Source organism: Salmo salar, chromosome ssa11 (genome assembly GCF_905237065.1).
Source record: "Salmo salar chromosome ssa11, Ssal_v3.1, whole genome shotgun sequence".
Classification (NCBI taxonomy): Eukaryota; Metazoa; Chordata; class Actinopteri; order Salmoniformes; family Salmonidae; genus Salmo; species Salmo salar.
Genome location: NC_059452.1, coordinates 78,990,718 through 79,000,587, shown reverse-complemented (window position 1 = coordinate 79,000,587; position 9,870 = coordinate 78,990,718).

Below are 9,870 nucleotides of genomic sequence, written 5' to 3'. Positions count from 1 at the left end.
CCCCTGTTCTTAAATCCAGCCGGGCGCCTAATGGTTTGTTATGTGCCAACAGTCCCAAAGATTTTGTTCCTTAAAAAATCCAATACTTTGTTTTTGTTTGCTTTTCTGCACAGATTTCCCCCCTTAACATCGTAGTAATCTGCCATATCATCATCCACTTTTTATAAGATTACATTAGCCTTACTTTGCATGAGATATTGTAAAACTCCTTGAGAAATACATTTTGACATTGAGTACAGCTGGATGTTTTGATCAACATTATATTGAAGTGGGTCAATGTAAATGCATTACCCTTGCCCACAGTGCTGTCCCCTTCAGAGTTAAACCCAAAAGCCCCAGCCCCAGTGGCCCTGCTCTCTAAACCATGACTATTCATGTTCTATGGGATTTCTCTCAATGCAGTCAACAGGATTTCTGCCTTTGATTTTTGTCTGGTATTTCTAGGGATATGTATTTTAGTAATATGAACAAGTCTCATCTATGTGTTATGGTAGAGTAGAGCTGTATGAATAAGGCATATCAGTACCAATCACATAGTGCAGGAGTATTCAACCTGTTGTCAGTGGACCCCGAGGGTACTGCAGGGGGCCCGCAAAAATATCCAGTGCCTTCAGAGAATATTCACACTGCTTGACTTTTTCCACATTTTGTTGTGTTACAAAGTGGGATTAAAATGGATTTAATTGTCATTAATTGTCAACAATCTAGACAAAATACTCTGTAATGTCAAGGTGGAAGAACATTTTTAACATTTGTAAAATAAATCTTGAAAAATGAATCAATAAATAAATACTAATATATCTTGATTAGATAAGTATTCAACCCCCTGAGTGTCATGGTTCCACCTGTCACCAGAGGGCAGCAGAGACCGCCCTAGAGACATTAATGACACTCAGGTGTTTCCTGTTACTCATTATGATCTACCTGTAACACGGAACCCAAACCGGCTGCGTGCGTGCACCATCGTGCGCTATCGTGCATCAATTTATTATGTCCCCCCCACACCAAATGCGATCACGACACGCAGGTTAAAATATCAAAACAAACTCTGAACCAATGACATTCATTTGGGGACAAGTCGAAAAGCATTAAACATGTATGGAAATTTAGCTAGCTAGCTTGCACTTGCTAGCTAATTTGTCCTATTTAGCTAGCTTGCTGTTGCTAGCTAATTTGTCCTGGGATATAAACATTCAGTTGTTATTTTACCTGAAATGCACAAGGTCCTCTACTCTGACAATTAATCCACACATAAAACGGCCAACCGAATCGTTTATAGTCATCTCTCCTCCTTCCAGGCATTTTCATCTTTGAACTTATATGGTGATAGGCATCTACACTTTCATAGTATTACCACAACAACCGGCAAAACAGTTCGTCTTTCAATCACCCACGTGGGTATAACCAATGAGGAGATGGCACGTGGGTACCTGCTTCTACAAACCAATGAGGAGATGGGAGAGGCAGGACTTTCAGCGCGATCTGCGTCAGACATAGAAAGGAGTTCTATTTTAGCCCTTGGTAACGCAGACGCTCGTTGGCGCGCGCGAGCAGTGTGGGTGCAATAATTGAATAACATGGATTTCCATATTTATTTTGCGACGCTCACGCACGCGACATGTCCGGTCTGGTCAGCATGTTAAAAGAGGTGTGTTGTCTGGTTTCCTTTGCAGAAGCTTGAATTGTTTACTGTGTGTGGTTGTTTCCTGAGTGAGGTTTCAAGACTTAGTGGTTGTTGTTTTTCGAGTGTACTATGATCCTTTAATCTATTTTAGAATTAGACTGTAATGTAACAAAGTGGAAAAAGTGAAGGGGTCTGAATGCACTGAATATAAAGTTTTTATGAATAACACTAGCAACAACAGAAACATTTGTTTCTGTATAAAATATGAGCGTATCTTTCTAAAGATGTCAACTTTATTTCACAACTCCTAATATTGAGCTAATTACACTCACTGCAGTATCTGACATAGGCTTTGAAAAAGGAATCGCAAGTACCAGTTTGGCATGCAAACTAACATGATCCCACTGTGGTTAGGGGAGATTCTCACGACACGAACACAATGTTGTTTTGCTCTATGATCCCTACAAGTGTCAGGGGACTCATTTGAAGGTAACTGGATTAAAAGTATGGAGGTAGTTTTGTGGCTAGCCAAAAAAGGGGTTATATGTGTAGAACTATATTTACACAGTACCAGTCAAAAGTTTGGAAACCTACTCATTCAAGGGTTTCTTTATTTCTATTTTCTACATTGTAGAATAATAGTGATGACATCAAAACTATGAAATAACACATATGGAATCATGTAACCAAAAAAGTGTTAAACAAATGAAAATATTTGAGATTCTTCAAAGTAGCCACCCTTTGCCTTGATGACAGCTTTGCACACTCTTGGCATTCTCTCAACCAGCTTCATGAGGTAGTCACCTGGAATGCTTTTCCAACAGTCTTGAAGGAGTTCCCACATATGCTGAGCACTTGTTAGCTGCTTTTACTTCACTATGAGGTCCAACTCATCCCAAACCACCTCAATTGGGTTGAGATCGGGTGATTGTGGAGGTCAGGTCATCTGTGATTTTGTTATCTCCTAGATATAGGACAGACACTTAAAAACCTTATTCCTTATTTTATTCAATTCGCATCTATGGGCGATAAAGAACAAATCCCCCCCCCCTCCCAACGGCTTAGACTAACAGTTATTAGTGAAACATTTATTTGGAGTTAGCTTATTAGCTAGAAAGGTATGTTAGAGTTTACACTTCCTCTTCCAATTATGTGGGGAGGTCAAAATAATGAAAAACTATCGACCAAATCTATTCATTTTAAAATGTGGATTCATTCTCGTTGCCGTTATCATTCACCTGTTAAGAAGTCTTGCACAAGACGTGAAAAAAAAAACATTTTGGCAACATACACTATATGACCAAAAGTATGTGGACACCTGCTCGTCGAAAATCTCATTCCAAAATCATGGGCATTAATATGGAGTTGGTCCCCCTTTTGCTGCTATAACATCCTCCATTCTTCTGGGAAGGCTTTCCACTAGATGTTGGAACATTGCTGCGGGGACTTCCATTCAGCCACAAGAGCATTAGTGAGGTTGGGCACTGATGTTGGGTGATTAGGCCTGGCTTGCAGTCAATTAATTTCAAAGGTGTTTGATGGGGTTGAGGTCAGGGCTCTGTGTAGGCCAGTCAAGTTCTTCCACACCGACCTAGACAAACCCTTTCTGTATGGACCTCGCTTTGTGCACGGGGGCATTGTCATGCTGAAACAGGAAATGGCCTTCCCCAAACTGTTGCCACAAAGTTGGGAGCACAGAATCATCTAGAATGTCATTGTATGCTGTAGCATTAAGATTTCCTTTCACTGGAACTAAGGGGCCTAGCCCGAACCATGAAAAACAGCCCAAGACCATTATTCCTTCTCCACCAAACTTTACAGTTGGCACTATGCATTGGGGCAGGTAGCGTTCTCCTGGCATCTGCCAAATCCAGATTTGTCCAGTGGACTGCCAGATGGTGAAGTGTGATTCATCACTACAGAGAATGCATTTTCACTGCGTGTGCCAGATCCATAAAGACCAGTAATCATCAGAAGGATAATGGAATAACAGAACAATGACTGGTCAGGGCAGAGTGATAATTCCATTTTACTTTTGTAATGGAGACAAAGGGAGTCAGGAAGCAAGTGCAGTCGGTGAGTTTAATATAAACAACCATGGCACCCCACAAAAGAGCCGTGTCTGACGTGAAAACAGAACCAATACTGCCTTGTGAGAAAAGCTACATAGTGCTAGATATAGGGAAGTAATCAGGGTAGTGATGAAGTCCAGGTGTGCTTAATGATGGGTTGCCAGGACCGGTGGTTAGTAAACCAGGGATGTCGAAGGGCGGAGCGGGGGAGCAGGTGTACATTTACATTTACATTTAAGTCATTTAGCAGACGCTCTTATCCAGAGCGACTTACAAATTGGTGCATTCACCTTATAATATCCAGTGGAACAACCACTTTACAATAGTGCATCTAAATCTTTTAAGGGGGGGTTAGAAGGATTACTTTATCCTATCCCAGGTATTCCTTAAAGAGGTGGGGTTTCAGGTGTCTCCGGAAGGTGGTGATTGACTCCGCTGTCCTGGCGTCGTGAGGGAGCTTGTTCCACCATTGGGGTGCCAGAGCAGCGAACAGTTTTGACTGGGCTGAGCGGGAACTGTGCTTCCTCAGAGGTAGGGAGGCGAGCAGGCCAGAGGTGGATGAACGCAGTGCCCTTGTTTGGGTGTAGGGCCTGATCAGAGCCTGAAGGTACGGAGGTGCCGTTCCCCTCACAGCTCCGTAGGCAAGCACCATGGTCTTGTAGCGGATGCGAGCTTCGACTGGAAGCCAGTGGAGAGAGCGGAGGAGCGGGGTGACGTGAGAGAACTTGGGAAGGTTGAACACCAGACGGGCTGCGGCGTTCTGGATGAGTTGTAGGGGTTTAATGGCACAGGCAGGGAGCCCAGCCAACAACGAGTTGCAGTAATCCAGACGGGAGATGACAAGTGCCTGGATTAGGACCTGCGCCGCTTCCTGTGTGAGGCAGGGTCGTACTCTGCGAATGTTGTAGAGCATGAACCTACAGGATCGGGTCACCGCCTTGATGTTAGTGGAGAACGACAGGGTGTTGTCCAGGGTCACGCCGAGGCTCTTAGCACTCTGGGAGGAGGACACAAGGGAGTTGTCAACTGTGATGGCGAGATCATGGAACGGGCAGTCCTTCCCCGGGAGGAAGAGCAGCTCCGTCTTGCCGAGGTTCAGCTTGAGGTGGTGATCCGTCATCCACACTGATATGTCTGCCAGACATGCAGAGATGCGATTCGCCACCTGGTTGTCAGAAGGGGGAAAGGAGAAGATTAATTGTGTGTCATCTGCATAGCAATGATATGAGAGACCATGTGAGGATATGACAGAGCCAAGTGACTTGGTGTATAGCGAGAATAGGAGTGGGCCTAGAACAGAGCCCTGGGGGACACCAGTGGTGAGAGCACGTGGTGCGGAGACAGATTCTCGCCACGCCACCTGGTAGGAGCGACCTGTCAGGTAGGACGCAATCCAAGCGTGGGCCGCGCCGGAGATGCCCAGCTCGGAGAGGGTGGAGAGGAGGATCTGATGGTTCACGGTATCAAAGGCAGCAGATAGGTCTAGAAGGATGAGAGCAGAGGAGAGAGAGTTAGCTTTAGCAGTGCGGAGAGCCTCCGTGACACAGAGAAGAGCAGTCTCAGTTGAATGCCCAGTCTTGAAACCTGACTGATTAGGATCAAGAAGGTCATTCTGAGAGAGATAGCAAGAGAGCTGGCCAAGGACGGCACGTTCAAGAGTTTTGGAGAGAAAGCAGAGAAGGGATACTGGTCTGTAGTTGTTGACATCGGAGGGATCGAGTGTAGGTTTTTTCAGAAGGGGTGCAACTCTCGCTCTCTTGAAGACGGAACTTTAAATTGAATATCCATGATGTTAGTCTGAAATTCAATAATTAGGCTACAATTAGGTCACACAGCTCTAAATACAAAGCCTGCTTGTATTATCTCTTCCTACACAGTTTGGGGCAGAAAATAAAATATCCCCCTATCTGATGTGTACACATTAAATAGAACAAGCAGTGTTTGTCACAATGTTTAATAATTTTGTGGCTTGCATTTGCATACATCGTTAGTGTTTTATAAACCTGCTGTGCGGCGACGCAGGCAAGCCTTCACTAATATCACCACTGTGTATGCAAAAGCATGTCCTCTATCAGCCCTAGAAAAATATGGGTTCTTCCTAAGCACCATCAACTAAGATTCACGTCGACTGCCAACCTCAAATCTCTCCATCATATATGTCTACACTGATGATGCAGTTTTTGCTCATATCAGTCTGTCAGTAACATGTGGATATGGATGATGCATGATGGCTATAGATGGTCAGGTTGCGACAACTCTCTCTGTTCATTTAGTGTCATATCTCTCAATATCTCTCTCTCCATCTCTCTTCCTCTTTCTATCTGTATACATTTATCTTGTTCTCTCTCTCTCTCTCTCTCTCTCTCTCTCTCTCTCTCTCTCTCGGTGTAGGAATACTGTAACAAATCAAACAAACTTGTTTGAGCAAAAGAGGGCAGGAATATTCACACAAAATCACAAAAGCCCTGGTTCTCCTCCACCTGCTTGTTTTCTGCAACCAAATCTCTAGATTTACATTCTTAGAACTATTTTGGCTCTTGAGTTATTTGAGCTATCTGGGCTTTATTTGAAGTCCAGTTCTTTCCATAATGCACCAGGTTATGCTGTTACGCCCAAGATCATGTCTTGTCATGACATCATACCTGTAAAAATGTTAACCCATTCCAACCAGTCATGAACCCTGTAGATACAGTGGGGCAAAAAAGTATTTAGTCAGCCACCAATTGTGCAAGTTCTCCCACTTAAAAAGATGAGAGAGGCCTGTAATTTTCATCGTAGGTACACGTCAACTATGACAGACAAAATGAGAAATAAAATCCAGAAAATCACATTGTAGGATTTTTTATGAATTTATTTGCAAATTATGGTGGAAAATAAGTATTTGGTCACCTACAAACAAGCAAGATTTCTGGCTCTCACAGACCTGTAACATATTCTTTAAGAGGCTCCTCTGTCCTCCACTCGTTACCTGTATTAATGGCACCTGTTTGAACTTGTTATCAGTATAAAAGACACCTGTCCACAACCTCAAACAGTCACACTCCAAACTCCACTATGGCCAAGACCAAAGAGCTGTCAAAGGACACCAGAAACAAAATTGTAGACCTGCACCAGGCTGGGAAGACTGAATCTGCAATAGGTAAGCAGCTTGGTTTGAAGAAAGCAACTGTGGGAGCAATTATTAGGAAATGGAAGACATACAAGACCACTGATAATCTCCCTCGATCTGGGGCTCCACGCAAGATCTCACCCCGTGGGGTCAAAATGATCACAAGAACGGTGAGCAAAAATCCCAGAAACACACGGGGGGACCTAGTGAATGACCTGCAGAGAGCTGGGACCAAAGTAACAAAGCCTACCATCAGTAACACACTACGCCGCCAGGGACTCAAATCCTGCAGTGCCAGACGTGTCCCCCTGCTTAAGCCAGTACATGTCCAGGCCCGTCTGAAGTTTGCTAGAGAGCATTTGGATGATCCAGAAGAGGATTGGGAGAATGTCATATGGTCAGATGAAACCAAAATAGAACCTTTTGGTAAAAACTCAACTTGTCGTGTTTGGAGGACAAAGAATGCTGAGTTGCATCCAAAGAACACCATACCTACTGTGAAGCATGGGGGTGGAAACATCATGCTTTGGGGCTGTTTTTCTGCAAAGGGACCAGGACGACTGATCCGTGTAAAGGAAAGAATGAATGGGGCCATGTATCATGAGATTTTGAGTGAAAACCTCCTTCCATCAGCAAGGGCATTGAAGATGAAACGTGGCTGGGTCTTTCAGCATGACAATGATCCCAAACACACCGCCCGGGCAACGAAGGAGTGGCTTCGTAAGAAGCATTTCAAGGTCCTGGAGTGGTCTAGCCAGTCTCCAGATCTAAACCCCATAGAAAATCTTTGGAGGGAGTTGAAAGTCTGTGTTGCCCAGCGACAGCCCCAAAACATCACTGCTCTAGAGGAGATCTGCATGAAGGAATGGGCCAAAATACCAGCAACAGTGTGTGAAAACCTTGTGAAGACTTACAGAAAACATTTGACCTGTGTCATTGCCAACAAAGGGTGTATAACAAAGTATTGAGATAAACTTTTGTTATTGACCAAATACTTATTTTCCACCATAATTTGCAAATTAATTAATTAAAAATCCTACAATGTGATTTTCTAGAAAAGAAATTCTAATTTTGTCTGTCATAGTTGAAGTGTACCTATGATGAAACTTACAGGCCTCTCTCATCTTTTTAAGTGGGAGAACTTGCACAATTGGTGGCTGACTAAATACTTTTTTGCCCCACTGTATGCACTCTTGACTAGTATCAAACCCCAAAATAATACTTCAAATGCTCTTTGACTGTGTTATGTTGTCTTTTCATATCACTCTCCCTCCGACTAAGGATAAGAATTAGAAAAATACTGTTATCATATATGAAATCATTAGCTTTTGAGACAATGCAATTATTGTGAGTGGGCGTCTGTATAAGGGCTGTGTGGATCTTTGACATTTAAATGTTCATTAGGTTTGAAGGCATATCCATCTGTGTGAGAAAGTGTTCGCGTTAGGGGTTGTATCCCTCTCTGACAGTAAGTGTTAGGGTCAGCGGTTAGGGTCAGCGATGCGTCTGTCTCTCCATGCGCTGGGGTTAGGCTTTGAGGTCACATCTCCCTCTGAAGGCTCTGTGGGCCTAAACAGAGCTGAGTGTTAGGGTTGGGTAAACTCACAGAGAGCACCTGATTGCCAGAAAGAGCCTTTTGAAATGGCAACAGCTGAGGCTTTGTTTTAATCACTGGTATATAAAACGTAGCCTATGTCCCTTTAGAGAGCTAACGAGAGGCAGGTCGCGACCCCTGACTCGGTGGTGCTAAAGGTCGCTGCACTTATGTGAAATTAAGAGCTATTAGTAAGAGGGTCACCACTAATGAGGACCCCTCTCTGCATTGACAGAGAGAGCCCTGGCTGTGGAATGTGGACTTTTCATACAAACAGGTGAAAAGTTATGAGGACCAACGTTTATGAGTTAATGAAATTACTAGATGAATGATCGATCTATGTATTAGATTTGTGTGTGTTTCTGCCATAGGGGTTTAGGGTTTTTTATTTTTCCAATGGTTTGGTTATGTGTGATTCTTGTTTTGCGTTTTGCATGAATGTGATTACTTCTACACAGGGTCGGGGAGTAAAGGATTAAATGTAATCCGGTACATGTAAGGGATTACAAAAAACTGGTAACTGTAATCCGTCACTTTACCAGATAAAAATATTGTAATCAGATTACAGATACTTTTGAAAAACTAGATGATTACTTTGAGGATTACTGTAAAATTCAGAAAGGATGTTTGCGAGAATTTTTTGTTGTTGACCCCTCAATGTTTTCTCAATGACATTCAAATCAGCATTGAAAAAAGGTGCACATTTAAGTTTGTTCCACCTGAGCGAGTCTGACCACAAGTCAGAGACCACTATGAAGACACACAAAATGTTTTTGATGGATCGCGGGAAAAGAGCAGGAATGGGCTTTTGTAGGCTACAGTCCAAGCTGTATCTTCCAATGGTGCGACTGCTGTCGGCATCCAAAGATTATCCAATTTTTGGATTTATATATATAGTGAGGGAAAAAAGTATTTGATCCCCTGCTGATTTTGTACGTTTGCCCACTGACAAAGAAATGATCAGTCTATAGTTTTAATGGTAGGTTTATTTGAACAGTGAGAGACAGAATAAGAACCAAAAAATCCTTGTCCCACTCCTCTTTGCAGATCTTCTACAAGTCATCTAGGTTTCGAGGCTGACGTTTGGCAACTCGAACCTTCAGCTCCCTCCACAGATTTTCTATGGGATTAAGGTCTGGAGACTGGCTAGGCCACTCCAGGACCTTAATGTGCTTCTTCTTGAGCCACTCCTTTGTTGCCTTGGCCGTGTGTTTTGGGTCATTGTCATGCTGGAATACCCATCCACGACCCATTTTCAATGCCCTGGCTGAGGGAAGGAGGTTCTCACCCAAGATTTGACGATACATGGCCCCGTCCATCGTCCCTTTGATGCGGTGAAGTTGTCTTGTCCCCTTAGCAGAAAAACACCCCCAAAGCATAATGTTTCCACCTCCATGTTTGACGGTGGGGATGGTGTTCTTGGGGTCATAGGCAGCATTCCTCCTCCTCCAAACACGGCGAGTTGAGTTGA